Here is a 20857-nt window from a genome sequence, read left to right on the forward strand (position 1 = left end):
GATTCCCTTGAAAAATTGTAACTGTTGGGTTTAGTGGTCTTCTCAAAGAAGAGGTAAACATTCCAATTAAAAGAAGGTGCCATATTGTCATTTCAGACATCTCATATTCTTTTCAGTGAAATAATACATATCTCTGGCCATTGTATGGAGTTATTTTGTATTTTTATATAAATTATATCTATACATAGAATTATAAATAAGAGGTACATGTCATTAATGTTCAGTTATTGGTTTACAGGAGAATGTTTAACATTAATATGCTACTGACCTTAGGTTTATAAAACTCTGAATGACAAAAATAATCCATACTTATGTTCCTAGATACATTTGTTAGACTAACCTCTGTTTTACCAAATTTGCAGCAGATCAAGTGTTTCAGCCATCCTTGTACATTTTCCTGTCCAAAACCTTCATAATTTTCATAATTGTGAGTGATCAGTGGCCACAAACCTACTGATATTCATAGCTGCAAAGACCTCTGCCTCCCTGTAAGTGGCAATTACATTTCTTTAATTAATTTGAAGCGTATTCTTGATTCATTGCTAATCTACTGACTGTGGGCTCTTTTCAGCACAGGTCAGGAAAGTAATCATAATAAAAATGTAAAAGAGGCAATTATGGTACCATCCAACCCAATCAAATCAAAGCAAATAGCTAATTTCCATTAGTAAGTTCTAGTGATACTGTGGTCTGTCAAATATGTTTAAAGGCTATAAGGTATACAAGAATAGTCATTTATAATGTGTGTGGTAACAAACAAGTCCCGTGGGACTCCTCTTCACCAATAGCCAATGTGTGAGAGGCCAACTTAGTTGGGGGAATCCCTGACCCATGTGGGTCCGAGTGTTCATTGCTACAGGATTGCTAACCACACCTGCCAGATAGAACTTAAAGGAAAACATTTTTTATTTTGAAAGACATTGATCAGGAGACGGAAGGTAAAGTTCCAGCTGCCTCCCCTGTTGACTGAGAGCCGGGGTTTACATAGGAAGATGTATCAAGGGAGACAGGATGTAGGGTCTTGAAGTGTGATTCTCCTTGTGATTCAGTCTTAATCATGAAGGGCCAGCTACAGAGGGAAAACAATTAGTTCTACAGTGTACAGATGAGTGCAGGAGTTTTTCTACATTTACTTATAGACAGTAAACACTTGAGAACATGAGCTGTGTCTTATTCATCTCTGTCTGCTGCAGCTCTCACAAATCCTGGCATAAAATAAGTGCTCAGTAAACATTGCAGACACATACACACACAGCTGTGATTTGGAGTAATGACTGTTCTCACCTTGTGACTCTCAAAAATTGTGTGTTTTGATTTGTGACGTAAAATGAACCTACTGAGATTTTCCCACTGAATTTAATTTGGTCATGTGTTTGAGTGATGACTGTTAGAGAGATCTGGTTAAACAAGTATCAATTTGTTATTTTGGTATGAATATTAAAGTTATGGATGGAAAGACAGCACTGGGCACAGGGGTAGGGGCATCTCTTGAAGCCCTAATTAGGTACCCAGGGTCCCTGAGACTGGGACAATGCCATTTTCTTGAAGGCAGACCAAAATTCAATGGCAGAATAGGTTGAGTTTGTCCTGGATATCTGTCCAGCCTCAGGTTGCCACCCCTGCCCTGAGGGAACTCATTGTTACAGTTCTGGACCTCGGTCCTGGACCATAAAATCTCTTTGATTCTCAGGTTTTCCACCCGACTGCTGCATCAACTCTCCCTCCAGTCCTGGATGCCCAGGGTCACGCTCTTCCACAAGTTGGTGGGGTAATGCTATATTAATACTTTATTTTAAAATATTTCAAACATTCAAAATATTATAGGGAAACACATTACCAAATCCCACCTACCCATTGGTCAGGTGTATCTATTTTTGCTATATTTGCTTTAGATTTTTTTTTTCTGCAATTAAAACATAAAGAAAGCTCCATGAGTGTCTGCTATGGGTCAAATGTATCCATGAAGGTTCATGTATTAGAAACTTGATCCCCACCGTAAGACTGTTAAGAGGATGGGAAATCCAATTATGGTATTTGAAAGGTGGGGCCTTAGGAGGGGATTAGAGTGTGAGGACTGTGCCCTTGAATGGATCGATCCATCCATGGAGTAACGGGCATTGTTTTGAGGGCTTTATAAGGAGAGTGAGTGAGAAAGTCTCTCTTGCTCAGCCCTTTCTCGCCATGTGACATCCTGGTCACCATGGGATCCTGTAGATAGTCCCCATCCCAAAGAAGGCCTTCACCAAATGTGTTCCATGCACTTTGGACTTTCCAGCCTCTGAAATTGTGAGAAACAAATTTCATTTCTTTATAAATTATCCAGTTCCAGGCATTCTGTTATAAGTAACAGAAACAGACTAATACAGTGTCTCTCGCTGATTCTATCGCCCATCTTTCTGGCCCAGAAGTAACTGTTATCCTGAATTAGTGATTATTATTCCCATGGATGCTGTTAATCAATTATCATTAATTATCATTAACACTATCCATAAATTATGTAGAACATTGTTTTTCATGTTTCTAAAATTTATATAAATGGCACCATATACATCATTTTACAACATGTTTTTTAAATTAACATTTTGAGATTTACCCATGTTGATGTCTGTAGCTCTAGTTTATTCATCTTAGCTGCTATTATATTATATATATCCCATTATATGAATTATTAGAGGATTTCTAATATTAATTCAAAAGAGGATCAGTTTTCCCTTTTGCTTTGTTCATTTTGAACCCTATAACACTCCCAGATTACGTAGCAGGATAGCCATAAAAGCTAATTATTGACACATGCATGAATACATCTGTTCAAGGAATATTTATAAGGTGACTTCCAGTTTGTGAAGCCCCATGTTCAATGTTGGGATGCAGAGATAGGGGGACACGGCTGTAGGATAAAGTGGAAGACAGACATATAAACAAGCAATGATTCTGCCACTGGAGATGTGTGATGTTTGGGGATGTATGTGTTCAGTTTGCTTTGGGATCACAGAGGAGAAATAGAGGGAATGAAAGTGGGAAGACAGCAATTAGGGAAGCCTTCACAGAGGAAGTGGTGACAGTTTAATGGCTTTTGAAAGAACGAGTTTCCTGGGAACCAAGTGGGGGAAGAACCACTTTTATAAATGGATCAGCTCATGATAGTTCCTATAAAGAAAGGCAGGGGAGTTTTGAAAGGGAGTAGTGTGAGTTGATTGGTCAGCCAAGTGTCTAAAGGGGAGAATCGCCCAGTGCTGTCATAATTTGCCTTCCCTCAGAATCGAATGGATGAATGATGCTCACAACTCATAGCACCTACAATGGCTCTTTGTAACCACTGAGAAATATGGGTGTATGTGCACACCCTCCTCATTGAGAAGGTTTTCTACAACTCCCTCCTTTATTCCCTTCTTCAGGGGTTAAAAGCATGGTCTCTGGGGTCATAGAGACTTGGATTTAAAATCCATGATCTGTTACATGCTAGGTGCATGGCCTTACGTTGATTAAGTCTTTGTAAGTTCTCACCTTCTTCAACTGTGAACTGGAATGATAGTCGATTCCCTGCTTGTTATGGACGGAATGTTTGTGCACCCCCATGCCCTCAGATTCATATGTGGAAGCCTAACCCCCAGTGCGATGGTATTACAAGGTAAGACCCTTGGGAGGTGGTTAGGTCTTGAGGGTGGAGCCCTCATGAATGGGATTTAGTGCCTTATAAGAGGCTGAAGAGACCAGACTTTTCTCCTTCTACCATGTGAGGAAACAGCTAGAAGGCTTCATCCATGAACAAGAAATCGAACCCTTACCAGACACCAAATTTGCTGGCAACTTGAGTTTGAACTTCTGAGCCTGCAGAACTAAGAAATAAATTTCTGTTGTTTAAAAGCTATCTGGTTTATGGTATTTTGTTATAACAGCCCAAACAAACTAAGACTGTGGTTGCTCTAGGTCAGAAAGATACTGCTGGTGCGATCACAGGTTCTCCAGGCATCTTGGGCCGGCAGGACTCATGCTCTGCAGGACTCTTACAGACATGGTAGACAAGATTGCAAACAGTACCTGGTATTTCTGAACCCAGTTGAATCAACAAACAGAGTGGGCTATTTGATACGCTACTTTCATGTGTAGAATGTTTATAGGGATTCCATGAAAATGGTATTTCATGCTCATAGAAGCTTCATGAAATGCTAGGTTAAACAAAGTGAAACAAATTTCTTGACTGCAGGATTTCTCGAAGACTTTAGTAAGTTAATGAATATTTCGAATCCCAAATAATGAGGTAACGATATACAGTATTTTCCAAACCTATTTGACCAGAGAATCCCCCTTTCAGAGCACCTCTATTACTATGTTCCTGAACAGTGGTGCTTCACAGAACACAGCTTGGGAATTGACTTAGTGTCTATACAAGATTTCATTCAGTGTCAGGACATGAAGCAAATTCTAAGTTTTATACTTGGATCTTACGAGTCAATTACTTTTTCCTCTGGAAGTGACACAGAGAATGCATTACAGGAATCAAGTTTGTCCTGTGAGATGTTAATCTCCAAGTGTTTGTGATGCCTCAGAAAAACACCTGTTTTTTTTTTTGTTGTTGTTGTTATTCTATTACGACTCTATTATCCCATCCTGAAATTTCTCTAAATCTTTCTTGAATCTGTTAGATTTGTTTTTATTATAAATCATGTCTTAGAGGTAATATAATATAGCACTTCTTATTTGTCCTCAAGTTTCCTGTCTCAGACTTCAAGTGGCGCCTCATTTGAGCATTCTAGGATTCTCCACAGTTGTAGAGTGTCAGATATGCATCCTTCATTAAATCAATAAATCAAGAGATTAAAAAAACTCCTAGATATTCTAAATTTCTCTGTTCTGGCAATACCAATAATGGTAAGGTCCTAATGAGAAATTCAGAAGGGAGTATACACTAAATATCAATTATAATGATAAAATATTATCTTTTTCTATTTATAGTTTATGATGTATTCCTTATTTCCTTCTACAAAGGATTTGAGAAGTTTACAAATAAAAGACATATTTGCAATATTACTTTTAAGCAGAAGGAAAACCATTAACAACAACTACAATAAACTATACAAGTGGGGAGAAATAAATGTGCCAAGAATTATCACAGTAACTGAAAATTAAATTTGGCTCAGAACTACCTGACAGCCAAGAAAAACAAAATGAGGGTGTGGGAGACATGGTATTTTTAGGTTATAACACTAAACTTTTAATCAGGAAAGTTATTTCTTTGAGGGCTTTGATAATCTGATAAGAATGCATTGCTTTCTTGCACTGAAGATGCTTTTCTTTAAAATTATCCTGTTACTCGGATTAATCTCCTATGGTAAGCAACCAATGGAGGCTGCAGTCCAAAGAGCCAGAAAAATCTCAGATTGGATTAAGTTCATGGCACTTAACCACTGCTCACTGTTGGAAGGACACATTTAGCTTTTTCAGATGCATGGGTCAGAAGGCAGCCTCTTAGGGCATCTCTTTGCTTGCTGTATCATATCCACATCCATAATCTAGCTATCATCTATCACTACATATATTTTGTATCAGGAAAACAACTTAGTACCATGGGTTCTGAGGCTGCCAAGCTGTTTTCCTGCCCAGAACCCATTGCTGTGTCACCTCTAGCCCTTTGAATGAATTAATTCCTGGGAATGGTTCTGAGAATCTGCACTTGCAGCTGGGAAGCATTCTTATCACTTCTCGAGACCCTGAAGGATACTGTTCCCTGGCCCACCTTCTACAAAATTGTTAACACTTTGAAGCTTAAAGTCATCTGCTGATGGATGTTTCTCTGAGTAGGACACATGAGTCCCACAGATAGGCCAATAATTTGATGACCTTGAAAATGACATTCTTCAAAAAGTCATTTGTTATTATGCAGAGAGGAGGCTGAGAACAAATGAGGAAGGAGAGGAAGGAGCTCTCTGGTGGTGGTGGTCAACCTCTCCTCTGTGGTCATCTCTGGCCCCAAAGAGTCACATGACACTAAGCAAAACAAGAGCATACAACTGACCAGATGTATTAGTCTGTTTCTGTTGCTTATAACAAAATACATGGAACTGGGTAATTTGTAAAAAAGTAAAATTTATTGCTTACAGTTTCTGAGGCTGGGAAGTCCAAAATCCAAGGAACACATATAGTAGTGGTGACAGTGACCCAGGAGTCTCACATTGCAAGGTGGTGGAAGCAGAGAGAGCAGAGAGAAAGACAGACTCTCCTCTTCTTTTAAAGCCCTCAGAACCATACCCCTGACCACCATTTTTAATCCATTCACTACTGCATGGTCCTACAATCTAATCACCTCTTCAAGGACCCACCTTTCAATCACCATAATAGGATTTCCCACCCTCAACAGTTGCAGTGGGGATTAAGTTTTGAGAAGATATCCAGCACAAGACACTGGACACATCTGAATGCAATGGTAATATTGGTTCCTTAGTTTTCTGGGATGTGTCACGTGGAGGTCTTAAGTCTCATCCCAAATGGCTTATGAAAAACTCTTTCCAACTACTTACAGATTCCCTGAGAGGACTTCTGGTAAATGTATACTTCTCCATTTAATTACATTTCCAGTGATGTTTTAATGCCTCTTATTGATCAGTGCCCCAGTCAGCTGCCCAGCCGGCCTACCCCTTAGGCCTCAATGGAAATTTTTTTGTGGTCTTCTACATATACATCTATGACCCTTTAACTGCACTGAAAGCTACAGAAATCAATCAAACACATTCCAAGAAAAGCCAATCGTGAAGCCACATTTCAGCAAATGAAACATTAAAAACCTCTCCTGAGGAAGGTGTGGAAGAAACTTGGCCCGTTTTTGACCCTTGACTACTTCTTCTTGGATGCATTTTTGACCAAAGAAAAGAAACAGAAATTTGTGCAGTTTAAAAACCAAGCCATGTGTACTCACAGGAGCAGGGCGCACAGGATAATCTAGCACAGAACTGTTTCCTTCACGTTAGGGTGAGCGCCACCTAGTGCATGTCTAAGGCCCCTTTAAGCCATTTAAGTGAACAAGCCACCTTTGATGAATATAGTGCCCGGCTCTTGTATGCTGAGAAAAGTTGTCATACCTGGGAAAAGCAAAGTTGGTCAGCATTAGAAAGAAGAAAAGAGAATATCAGAAAGAGATTTTAATTACCCGGGACTTAGTGAATAGATAGGAAATACCTCACTGTCACTACAGTCTGTCATGTGTCACCACCGTCCCACCCCTTTTACTACTGGAAAATTCAAATTGTGTGGTCTCGATGTCAGAAACAAAAGGCACAAATAACTTTTGGTAGATTTGGAGAAGTGAAGAGACTGGGCTGTTGTGTACTTTTACTTACCTGCACACCCAATTTTTCCAAATATTTTCCCTAAATATACAACTAGAATTTTGGGGGACAGTAAAGGGCCCCTTGTTCAGTACAGTGCATCGGGCTGACTGATCACTGAGTGTCCCACTCAGGAGAGACGCATCAGCTCCCTTACCCGCTTCCCCATGCACTCCTTCCTTTATTCCTCCTTCCTACACACTGGGGTGCACTGTGGGACAGTTATCAAGCTTATTCTGACACAGACCTTGCTCTTAAAGAACCCACAGCTTAATATGTGCCACAGACTCATTAATGACAGAGCATATGCTTTAAAGAATGGGAGGGCAACGTGCTAGGAGAGAACTAGAAGAGAATAACTTCCTCTGAGTGATAAAAATCATAAAAAGTGGAGCTGGAGGGGCAGCGAGGGAGGCAAAAATACTTCTTGGAGGAGGAAATACGTATCTTGAAAGATAAACTGCAGTTGGTCAAACTGAGCTTGTTGTCTCCCTCTGAATAATTTTTTTGGTGTGTACATGTGACTATTAAAATCGTATTGAATGAAGAAGATATGAAAAATGTGGGTGTCTTGGTCTGTTTTGTGCTGCTATAACAGAATACTATAGACTGGGTAATTTATAATAAACAGAAATTTATATCTCCCAGTTCTGGAGGGTGAGAAGTCCAAGATTGAGGCACTAGCATCTAGCAAGGTTCTTCTTGCTGTGTCATCCCATGGCAGAGGGTGAGAGGGCAAGGAAGATAGCAAGAGACTGAACTTGCAGCCTTAAGTGCTTTTATAATCGGTATTAATCATTCATGAAGGTAGAGCCCTCCTGACCTAAACACCTCCCATTAGGCTCCACCTCTCAACACTGCTGCTTTGGGTATTAAGCTTCCAACCCATGCTTTTTGGGGAACACATCCAAATCATAGCAATGGCAAATATTAAAAAAAAAAAAAGAATGCATGAAAGCATGATTCCAAATCTGGGAACTCTGTGCTCTCTTCCTAACACAGTTACTGTAGTAAGCACTAGTGTCTGACTAGAGTTGATGAGATGAGACTAATGGTCATCTCTGGTAGTCTGACCCCTTCATTTGACATAAGTAGAAACTGAGGCCCTGAGCAGGGGGTGAGGGGTCATAAAAAGACATGTCTGCTGACATGCAATGAGTTAATAGCTCAGCTGGGACCAAATCCTTTGTCTCCTAACTCCTAGTTTGAAGTTCTTTCTGCTCCACCACACAAACTTCTTCAAATGAACTTTCAGCCATCAGATAACACTGTGCGGAACATATTCTGGAGCTTGATATCTGATTGCTGGAGTCTCCATAATTGTACTGCATCTTCTGGGGTCTTTATGATGAACTGATATCAGAAAGTTAAGGTATGTACCTAACTCGAAGGTGACTTCAGAGTGTGGTTAATCTCCTGTGTACAATGAGTTTTTTTAAAACATTCATTTTATTGAAAGCTGAGGCAATGCAGAGCAGTGATTCGGATTCTGTTTGAATGCAATAGTGCTTTTTAGGGAATCAGGTCCAGACAATTTCTGATTCCCTGAGGCTAAATTCTATTAGGCATTAAAACTCAAATTTCAGGCACCTCGCACTGATGAACACAAGGAACATCTGTAGCAAGTTTCAAGCATTATAACCACTGAATACTGATTACTGTAGGAAGAGCTAGGCGGCAATGCAAACAGACTAAAATGCAGAAGCATTTGTTCCTAAAAATGCCTAAGTGTCTTTCTTCTACCTTTCATCTGGAGGTGAAAAGATGGAGGATGACATCGATAAATACAACATGTAAGTTTTCAGTTTCCTTTTGTTACTCCAGAGCATTTATAGGACTTAACAAGAGACATACTAATAATTAGTACTATGTGCCATTAATTGGACATCTATCACATTTTAGACCTTTTATGTACATTATTCCTACCCTTAAGGTAACCCTGAAAGTCAATGGCATTATCTTCATTTTACAGAAGAGAACACTAAAGCTCACAGGGGTTAAGCCCCTTGCTCCAGATAAGGCAGTTAGAAGGTAGGTGGGTTTAATCAAATGAGGAATAATTGACTCCATACCCGTTACACAACTCCAGGGACCATCTGACTTGGTTTCGTATCCTTGGCTCCTAGCCAGTCGCTGGCAGAGGTGTGTACAATCAGTTTTTTGAACTGACTCTAGTTTAAACAGTAAGGGTTTTGGTGTTCAGAAAGTTAATACCTAAAGAATTCAGCTAAGGAATAATCCGTGCATGCAGTGTGCCCAGGCACCCAGCACAGACGGCCTGAGGAATCAGGGGTGGCAACCTCTGGTCTTTGACTGGGAGGCTGTTGGTTCTATGCCCTGTATTTTTATTACTTGCAAGCTGGAAGCAGCCTGAGGCCCACGAGTGTCTGTTCCAGTTAGAAAGAAGATGGAGACCTTTTCCCTGAGACAGAGTAGAGCAGCTATCAGTGCGGCCTCTCACTTGGCCTGCAAAGCCATTCTGTTCTCTCTGTTTGTCCCTTCTGATGCTGACCTACTCACACTTTATACTCTCCTCTTCCCCTTGCCTTGTCACGGCAGCCCAGGCTATAAACTCAGCGTCACTAGCTTGACTGCATGTACCCAGATGTCCTGCTTTGTTAACTGACATGCACTTGCTGAGAGATGACTGTTCTCTACTAGGTTCTTCCAACTTGTTAGACTTGAGTTTCAGCCATTTCGAATTTGTTCTGCCCAGCAGTTCCCCAGGACCTGATGTAGGGCAATTAGAAGGAAGGATTGATGCTCAGAATAATGAATGGGGGTAAGAGGGCAGGGATCCGTCCTTGAGTGGTAGGAGACCAGGAATTGATATGATGACAGATTTTAGGAGGCTATGAGGTGATTGACTTAGCAGACAGATTATATTCCCATTGTAGGTTGAGGAGCAGGATGAAACATGGGTATTAGTTAGGATTTTTTTTTTTTGGTTGCAAGTTCCATAGTCAAACTTTGGCTAAGTAAAAGAGGACACTTGAGTGTGTCACAGTATCCAAAGACAGGAGTGCAGCTGTCTCTTTGGAATAACCTGGAACTGGAGACATGAATGGAACTGCCATTCTCCACATTTCTCTTCTGTGCTCCCTTCTGCCTCTCTGCCTTATGTTCTTCCCTCCCCAGCTTCTGGTCCACAGGGCAGGAAGCATGGGCACCGAAATGGTCTTAGTTTTATATGTTGGAGGTACAGAGACTAAGAAAGAGACTGGCCTTTTTGTTCTTCACTCTTGCATTTTCTCTCTCTTTCTCCCACTTTCTTCCCCATTTCAAGTTCAATGGATTTCAGGAATAAATAATCAAAACAGTTCGGGTCAGGCGTTAACCCCTGGATAAATGAATTGTGGCAAGGGGCAGAGACCCATTATAGAAACATGCCAGGTTTTGCTGCCATCATGTGGATGTGTTGGGAAGTGGCAATTACTAGAAAAGCAGTGAAGACAATTCCCTGGTGACTATGCTCAAAATCCAGAATCAGATAGGAACAGGCCAATGGTGCAGTAAGAGTATCAGTTGATACAGTGATCATGTGTAGTAATGAAAATAGCCAACTTGTATTGAGCATAACCACCACTGTGCCCAGTGTTTTATATATATTATCTCCTTTAATCATCAAAACTCTAAGAAGCAGGTAGTGTTATTCTTATTTTATAGGTCAGGGACCAAGCTCAGTATAGCCTGTGCTGTAAACTACCACAATACTGCTTTATATAATGACTTTATATAATTTTTTGTAGAAGTACAACATGAGGTATTTGATAATATTTATTACATGATAGGGCAAATTAACAATTTACAATGTTCTTTTGTGATCAGCAAACCAACTAGTTGCTGCAATGCAACAGGCTATACAAGGTACATTAATATGCTTTGTGATCATGCAAAGTCTCTTATTTGAGTGCTTTAAAATTGTTAACTGTCTATATATTCTGTCCCAATTGGATGAAGTGAGACAGATATACAAAGTGACTTACATAAAGCCCAACATAAATCCAAAGCCAAAGTGAGGAATACAATTCAGGTCTCTGATTGCCCAGATTTTCTGATGCCCCTACCACTTTTCACTTGTGTAGCTAAAGAGAGTTTTTACTTCCAGAGGAAAAAAAAATTGACTTTATGGTCTGAATAGGAACTGATACCTTCTACATTGTTTTATGATGCTGGAGAGGAATTGATAATATATAAAGTTTCAGCCAACAAGGAAGAATAAAGACTTCAGGCCCTCTCTTCTGTTTACTACTTGTAGCATTTTCTTTTTTTTAGCCTTGGTTTCTTCATTTATGAAATGGAAGTGTTGATAACAATAACTTTCACTATCTCAAGGCTTACCCTGTGTATCAAATGAGATAATTTATATAAAAGCACACTATAGACACTAAAAGTGCTACACAATTTTCACCTTCTATAACTAATACTTATCTCAGAAATTCAAAAAGTATGGAGAATTATCAAATGAACAACCCTGAATCTATGACACAGTTTAAGAAATGACAGACTGCTGTTAATTTCAAGTCCCTTTCATCTCACTGTGGTGTATCTTTCCCTGATTCAATTACAGCAATCTCCTTTTGTGTTCAGAAGTAATGATCTTGAATTTATTTAGCATTCTAAAACACTTAAAAATAATTTTGTAATGTGTATATGTCTCTCTGTGCAGCATACAAGCAACCCATGTAGATACAATATTTGAAGCTTTATGTAAATTATATCATGCTGAGGGCATTCTGCTGCTGCCTGCTTTTTCCACTCAAATTATTTTTGCAAATTTTGTTCATGTTAACACATGAGCAATGGCTCTTTATTTTCATTTATTTTCAGGGCTGTATAGTATTCCATTATATAAACAATCCATGTATTTATTCATTCTCTCATTGTTAAGAAATTAATTCATTTCCACAATCGTTCATGATAAAGACTCCATAAGTTGTTAAGAATAGATAGAAAGTATCTCAACACAATTAAAGCCATATGTGATAAACCCACTGCCAAAATCATCCTGAATGGAGAAAAGCTGAAAGCTTTTTCCTTAAGACTATTGGGCCGAGCCCGGTGGTGCACTCGGGAGAGTGTGGCGCTGGGAGTGCAGCGACGCTTCCGCCGCGGGTTTGGATCCTATATGGGATTGGCCAGTGCACTCACTGGCTGAGTGCTGGTCACGAAAAAGACAAAAAAAAAAAAAAAAAAAAAAAAAAAAAGAATACTAACTAGACAAGGATGCCCACTCTCACCACTCCTATTCAACATATTGTTGGAAGTACTAGCCAGAGCAATCAGAGAAGAGAAGGAAATAAAGGGCATCCAGATTGGAAAAGATGAAGTCAAACTGTCCCTGTTTGTGGATGATATGATCCTATATATTGAACAGCCTAAAGCCTCTACAAAAAAACTCTTAGAGTTGATAAATGATTTCAGCAAAGTTGCAGGATACAAAATCAACACACAAAAATCAGTAGCATTTCTATTCTCCAACAGTGAACATGCAGAAAGAGAAATCAAGAAAGCCTGCCCATTTACAATAGCCACCAAAAAAATAAAATACTTAGGAATAAAGTTAACCAAGGATGTGAAAAATCTCTATGAAGAGAACTACAAACCACTGTTGAGAGAAATTAAAGAGGACACAAGAAGATGGAAAAATATCCCATGCTCTTGGATTGGATGAATTAACATTGTGAAAATGTACTTATTACCCAAAGTGATCTACAGATTCAATGCTATCCCCATCAAAATTCCAACAACATTTTTCTCAGAAATGGAAAAAACTATCCAGACATTTATATGGAACAACAAAAGACCACGCATAGTCAAAGCAATCCTGAGCAAAAAAGTAAAGCTGGAGGCATAACACTACCTGACTTTAAACTATATTACAAAGCTATAATAACTAAAACAGCATGGTTACTGGCATAAAAACAGACACAGAGATCAATGGAATAGAATAGAGAACCCAGAAGTCAACCCATACACCTACAGTCATCTGATATTTGACAAAGGCACCAAGTCTACACACTGGGGAAGAGACTGCCTCTTCAGCAAGTGGTACTGGGAAAACTGGATATTCATATGCAGGAGAATGAAACTAGACCCAAACCTTTCACCATATACCAAAGTCAACTCAAAATGGATTAAAGAATTAAATATACATCCTGAAACAATAAATCTCCTTAAAGAAAACATAGGGGAAGCACTCCAGGAAGTAGGAATAGGTACAGACTTCATGAATAGGACCCCAAAAGCACAGGCAACTAAAGGAAAAATAAACAAATGGGATTATATCAAACTAAAAGCTTCTGCACAGCAAAAGAAACAATTAACAGAGTGAAAAGACAACAAACAGAGTGGGAGAAAATATTTGCAAAATATATATGTGACATAGGATTAATATCCAGAATATACAAGGAACTCAAACAACTTTACAGCAAAAAAATCCAAATAACCAAATTAAAAAATGGGCAAAGGAGCTGAATAGGCCATTTCTCAAAGGAAGATGTACGAATGGCCAACAAACACATGAATAAATGCTCAGTATCACTTAGCACCCAGGAAATGTAAATCAAAACCACACTGAGATACCATCTCACTCCAGTCAGGATGGTTAATATCCAAAAGACTGAGAATGATAAGTGCTGGAGAGGTTATGGAGAAAAAGGAACTCTCATACATTGTTGGTGGGACTGCAAAATGGTGCAGCCTTTATGGAAAATGGTATGGAGGTTCCTCAAATAATTACAGATAGATCTACCATATGACCCAGCTATTCCACTGCTTGGGAATATATCCAGAGGAATGGAAATCATTGTGCTGAAGGGATACCTGTACTCCAATGTTTACTGCAGCACTATTTACAATAGCCAAGAGTTGGAACCAGCCCAAATGTCCATCATCAGATGAGTGGATAAGGAAACTGTGGTATATCTACACAATGGAATACTACTCTGCTATAAAAAAGAATGAAACACTACCATTTGCAGGAACATGGATAGACTTAGAGAAAATTATTTTAAGTGAAACAAGTCAGGCACAGAAAGAGAAATGCTGCATGTTCTCACTTTTTTGTGGGAGCTAAAAATAAATAAATAAATAAACACACAAATAAAGGGTGGGTGGGGAAGAAGACACAACAATCACAATTCCTTGAACTTGTTAAGATGAGTGAACAGATTTGATGTGCAGAGGAAGGGGAGAGAGGGAGGGGGGAAAGAGGAACAGGTAAAGGGTCACAAAAATCAACTCCAATGTATATTGAGAAGTTGAAATAAAAAAAAATTCATTTCCCATTTTCTTTTTCAATTTATTGTTATGTATAATTCTTTTTTTTTTTTTTTTTTTGGTGACTGGTAATCGGATTGTAACCCTTGCTTGGTGCCTCCCGCACCGTGCTCAGCCAGTGAGCGCACCGGCCATCCCTATATAGGATCTGAACCCGCGGCCTCAGCACTCCCAGCGCTGCTGCGCTCCCAGCACCGTACTCTCCCGAGTGAGCCACGGGGTTGGCCCTTGTTATGTATAATTCTGCAGTCCAGGTTCTTTTAAATTACTCTGTTCACAGAACATTGCCTCTGTTCAAGTGAGGGCCATTTTAATGTCCTCCTCAGATCATTGGCCATGGAGTTTTTGTTGTTTTAGTGAGACCGTTCTTCCTCTCTCCCACTTGCCCTCCTTAAGATTTGGCTGTAATATCAGACTGTAACACCCACTGTCCCTCCTTGTGGCTATCTGCTGTCTCCCATTTCACTCTCCCTTATTTCTCAATGATTTTTGGTCCTGATCACTGTCAGTCTTTTCAGCAATAGTCCCACATCCATTTTTGGTGATTTTAATATACGCACAAGTGACTCTTCTACTATGATGGCCTTGAATCACTTCAATTCCTCCTCTTCATCCTGCCTCATTCTCTCACTTGCGTGGTCACAGTACAGACTTTCCATCATCTCAGGTTCAAACATCCAGTTCTCTGTTCCCCTTGTCCCGTCTCTTCAGCTTGCTCATCCTAGTGTTGTCACTCTAACACTCCTTCAAGCCCCAGGATCTATCATCCACTGATCGATATGAGTTTTCTCTATTCTTAATCCCCACCCATGTCCTTTTGGTTCTTGTCCCACAGTTTAAGAGTCTTTTTTCTTTATCTTTTTTTTTGGCAGCTGGCTGGTAGGGGGATCCAAACCCTTGACTTTGGTGTTATAAGGCTGTGCTCTAACCAACTGAGCTAACCACCAGCCTCTACTGGTTAAATTTCATCATTAATCATTATAGCCATTTCCTTGCATATACTCCCAACTCCCTTGCCCCTTTCTTGCTGTGATTACTTGCTTGGCAGAATTTTGACCCTGGTGAAGACCAAGTCTCCTTTGCATCGTCATGGTACAGGAAGAACACACAGCCATGCTTACCGATCTCACTTTAAGTTAATCAACATTAGTATCAGTGTCGCCTGACAATCTTGTTTCCCTTGTCTATTTACCTTCCTACCCTACTAGATAACAATTTTGTATTTTCTTCTCTCTTCTCAAAAATCCAACACCTCTCTCACCCTCCGCACTCTCATCTGATGACCTGCTTCCTACTTTACTGAGGAAGTAGGAGTAAGCAAAAGAGAACTTCCACAAGCTCCTGCCACATCCACTGCCTGCTAGTATGTATTTCTGTGTCCCCTCTGTTACTGAGATAGGAGGTGCTCAGTTTCCATGGGTTCAGGTTTTGGACCACTCCCCTGGGTCTCAAACCACTCCCCTAGGACTCAAGCCCTGCCTCAGCATCCTAAGCTTCAGTGGCCCGTAGTGCCTATTTTTGGCACCAGCATATGGAGGTTGAGACCACAGAGGTCAGACTTATGTAATCTTGGTACTGAGCATGCTCAATAAAAAGGAGTTTACCCCTTAAATGATCTTCCACTGGAGGTGCTAGAGAGCACTGAATATATTTTCATATATTTAGTGCATGTGATAGAATTTAACCAATGAACATGCTCTAAAAGAGACCAACTGTGCAAGACTAGGTTACATAACTGGGAACCATCCCCTTAGTTGAATATTCATTAGATAGCATGAGTATGTATAGATAGCCAAATTATGAAAGTCAAGTCCAGGAAGAAGGCAGGGCTATTGCTCACTCTCCTGGAGGCAGCCTGCACCTTGCCTGAGGTGTGCATTTCTTACTTTTTGTATCGAACTTGCCTTTAGCAGGCTGTGCGCACTCTTGAGCCAGCCCAGACTTTGTCTGTGAAGTATGCATTTCTTATTTTCATGTTAAACTTGCTGTGGCCACTGCTAGTCCCTGGAGCTAGGCCACACTTTCACTGTGAAGTGTGTATTTCTCATTCTTTACATTAAACCTGTTTTCACTTTCTACTGTAACTCTGCTCTTGTATTCTTTCCTGTGGTGGAGTCAAGAACCTGGTGGAGGACAGGGTGCACTGAGGCCAGCTATGGGGACTTCCCAGACCCTCTCCTCTGGTATCATTACCTTCTAGCTATTATGAGATGACTTTCTGTGCTCCTGTGTAAATCTGAGCCATATACTTGTGCACAAAATGTTATTCCCTGGCTTGGGTTGAATGTCCCCCCGACCAAACTTAATCTCCACTGTGACTATTAAGAGGGTGGGAAATTCTATTATTATAAATGAAAGGTGGGGCCTTAGATGGTGATTAGATTGTAGGACCATGCCATAGTGAGTGGATGAAAAACGGTGGTCACGGGCGAAGTTCTGAGGGCTTTTTTAAAAGAAGGAGAGTGCAGGAGGAGCTTTCTTTCCCTGCTCTGCCATTTTCTGCTATGTGAGACCCCTGGGTCTCTGTCACCACTACCACGACCCTCACCAGATGTGTTCCCTGGACTTTGTATGTCCCAGCCTCAGAAACTGTAAGCAATAAATTTTATTTTCCTTATAAAATACCCAGTTCCAGGTATTTTGTTATAAGCAACAGAAAAAGATTAATACATTCCCTGTCATTTACTCCAGCATAAAAACATGCAGGCATTTCTCCCATATCTCTTCTTAAAACAAAATAAACTCACATACACATACATGCACACAAGCAGAAATCTCTCCTTCTCTCTCTTCATTTCACTTACCCTGTCAGCTATTAGCGCATGTCCTGGCTTCTACCTGGTTCAAGCCTCCATCATCTCTCCTGGATTGTTACAAGACTTCTGACTGGTCTTCCTGTTTCTAAGCTTGCACCTTTACAGGCCGGTTTCTTTACAGCAACCAGAGTGACTGCATTAAAAATTTAAATCATATCACTCCTCTGTTCAAAACTCTTCAACTGTTCTTCATCACACTCAGAGTAAAAGGCAAAGTCCTTTAATGTCCTATAAGGATGTAACAATGTAGCTTATGATTTCTCTGATCCAATCTCCTACTACTTACCTCTTGCTCACTCTGTTCTTGTTACATCCAAACATGCCAGGTATGCCCCAACCTCAGGTATTTTTCACATGCTTTTCCATTTGTCAGGAATTCTCTTCTCTCATTTATACATATGACTTTCTCCTTTACTTCCTCTAAGCTTTTGCTTAAATATCTTTTCAATGAGTTCTTCCCTGGATACACAAGCAAAATTGCAATTCCTGCCTCCAGCTATCCCTATGCCACTTTCCTACTTTATTTTTTCTCCACAGCATTTATCATCTTCTCCTATACCATACATCTTACTTACTAGTTTTATTTTTTATCTTCCCCTACTACAAAGTGAGATTCATGAGAGCTGGGGTTTCTGTCTTGTGTTTCCTGCAGTATCCACAGTAGGTTCCCAATAAAGATTTGTTAAATATAAAGATTGCACATTATTTCTTAGAATTATTTATAGACAACTTTTAGAATATTTTGCTATTAAGTAGAATCTTTTTAAAAATTGCACTTTCTAACTGTATGTTCTTGCTGTATAGGAAAGTAATTGAATTTTGTATGTAGATCTTATATTTAGTAACCTGGCTAAATTATTCATTCTTATACAAAATTTTCTGTGAATTCTATGGTTTTCCATGTAAAAATGTTATATTGAAATAATGGTAGTTTTGCTTCTTTCTTTCTAATCTCTGCCTTTAACCTCATGTGCAAATGTATGTGTGTGTAGCACAATCATGTTGAAAAGCAGAAATTATATTGAGAAATTTGCCTTGTTCCCAATGGGGCATGCTTTTAAGGTTTAATCATTAACTATGATTTAAAATATCAATTTATAATGCATATCTTTGGTCAGATTAAGGGAGTTCCTTCTCTTCCTAGTTTGTTAATTTGCTTTTAAATCATGAATTGGTGTTAGATGATTTTTTTTCTGCAATTATAAAGATCGTCATATGCTGTTTTAAAATGTTAAATCTTTCTTTTAAATTGATAAATTTTATCTGTAAAATTTCTAAGGTTGAACCATTCTTGCATTGCTGTGATAAATCCAACTTGTTCATGATGAATTATTTTTTTTAAGCTATATTGTTGAGCTTAGCATGTCAATATCTTACCTATGATATTTGTGCCTGTATTCATAAAGACATTGGCCTATAATATTTTATTTTACACTGTCCTTGCCTCGTTTTGGTTTCAGTTATACTAGCCTCATATTGTGAGCTGGGAAGCATTTACATTTTTTCTATTCTCTGGAGAGTCTGCATAATGTTGAAATTATCTCTTCCTTGAAAATTTACTGTAAAGTATCAGAGAATGGAGATTTCACTCGTAAATGGGTTTAACTATGGTTCAACTTCTTTAAAGATTATAAGGAAATTTATTTTATTTTATTTTATATTTTTTTTGACCTTGGGTAAATCTTTTATTTATTTATTTATTTTTAAATTTTATTTTGTCGATATACATTGTAGCTGATTATTGCTCCCCATCACCAAAACCTCCCTCCCTTCTCGCTCCCCCCCAACAATGTCCTTTCTGTTTGCTTGTCGTATCAACTTCAAATAATTGTGGTTGTTATATCTTCTTCCCCCCCCCCCGGTTTGTGTGTGTGTGTGTGTGTGTGAATTTATATATTAATTTTTAGCTCCCTCCAATAAGTGAGAACATGTGGTATTTCTCTTTCTGTGCCTGACTTGTTTCACTTAATATAATTCTCTCAAGGTCCATCCATGTTGTTGCAAATGGCAGTATTTCATTCGTTTTTATAGCTGAGTAGTATTCCATTGTGTAGATGTACCAAATTTTCCGTATCCACTCATCTGATGATGGGCATTTGGGCTGGTTCCAACTCTTGGCTATTGTAAAGAGTGCTGCGATAAACATTGGGGAACAGGTATACCTTCGACTTGATGATTTCCATTCCTCTGGGTATATTCCCAACAGTGGGATGGCTGGGTCGGAAACTAAGTTGGTAAGTTGCATATTTCTTAGAAATTGTACATGATAGCTAGATTTTTCAGGTTTATTGGTTTGATATACAAAATTCTTCTTTTCTTTTTAAGTTTGTTTGTAGCTATAGTTAGGTACAATTCTCACTCTTGATATTATTTTTCATACTTCTATTTTTTGTGATCAATCTTGACACAGGTTTGTCTATTTTATTAGTCACTTCAAGGAACTTGCTTTTGCTTTTGTTGATTCTTTGTATCTTTTTAAAAAATTTTATCAATTTCTACTTTAGTCACAATATATTTTTTCTACTATCTTTGAGCTGCTTTTGAGTTGGAAGTTACCCCATTACTTTTTATCATTTCTTATCTTTTAATATAAATATTTAAAGTCATACATTTCCTTGTAAAGAATTAATTTGTTATGTAGTATTTTTATCCTTTGGTTCTACATATTTTCTAATTTTTATTATGATTTCTTTTTTAACATAGTAGTTATCTAGAACAGTGCTGTCCAGTAGAAGTATAATGTAAATATGTGCATAATCTAAACATTTTTAGCAGCCACAATAAAAAGTAAAAATAAAAAGAAATTAAATTTAACAACACATTTTATTTTACCCAATATTTTAAAAATATTATTTTAACATATAATCAATATAAAAATTATTAATGTAACATTTTACAGCCTTTGTTTTCTACTAAGTCTTTGAAATCTTGTGTGTATTTTATACATAAAACACATCCTTATTTGGACACTAAATCTTCATTATAGGTAGTTCATCTGTATTTATATTTAACCAAATTTACATTTGAAAAAGTAGATTCATCTACAGAGTCATTCCAAACATACTTGAAGGTTTTCTAATAATTGAATTGAGTATCAAAAAATGATACTAAATTTTCCTTTAATATTTACACTCACATTAACAAAATTTGTTCATCTTTTAAAAAAACTGGTTTGATTTTGATGCAAAAGCATATCATTTTCAAACTATGTCTAAGTGAAATAACTTCATTATTTTGTCAACTCAGTTTTATTAACATTTAATTAAATGTCTATTGTATAAATTGCAAGAAATTATAAATTTATCAACATCAACAAAGTGTTCTTCATTTTACATAATGTTGTCAATAACAATTTAAATCTTCTCTATGTTGATTCATAGTAAAAAAATATTTGAAATCATCACTATTCGCTTTTGTAAGAAAATGTTTTAATTTCAGCGT

Source organism: Cynocephalus volans, chromosome 14 (genome assembly GCF_027409185.1).
Source record: "Cynocephalus volans isolate mCynVol1 chromosome 14, mCynVol1.pri, whole genome shotgun sequence".
Classification (NCBI taxonomy): domain Eukaryota; kingdom Metazoa; phylum Chordata; class Mammalia; order Dermoptera; family Cynocephalidae; genus Cynocephalus; species Cynocephalus volans.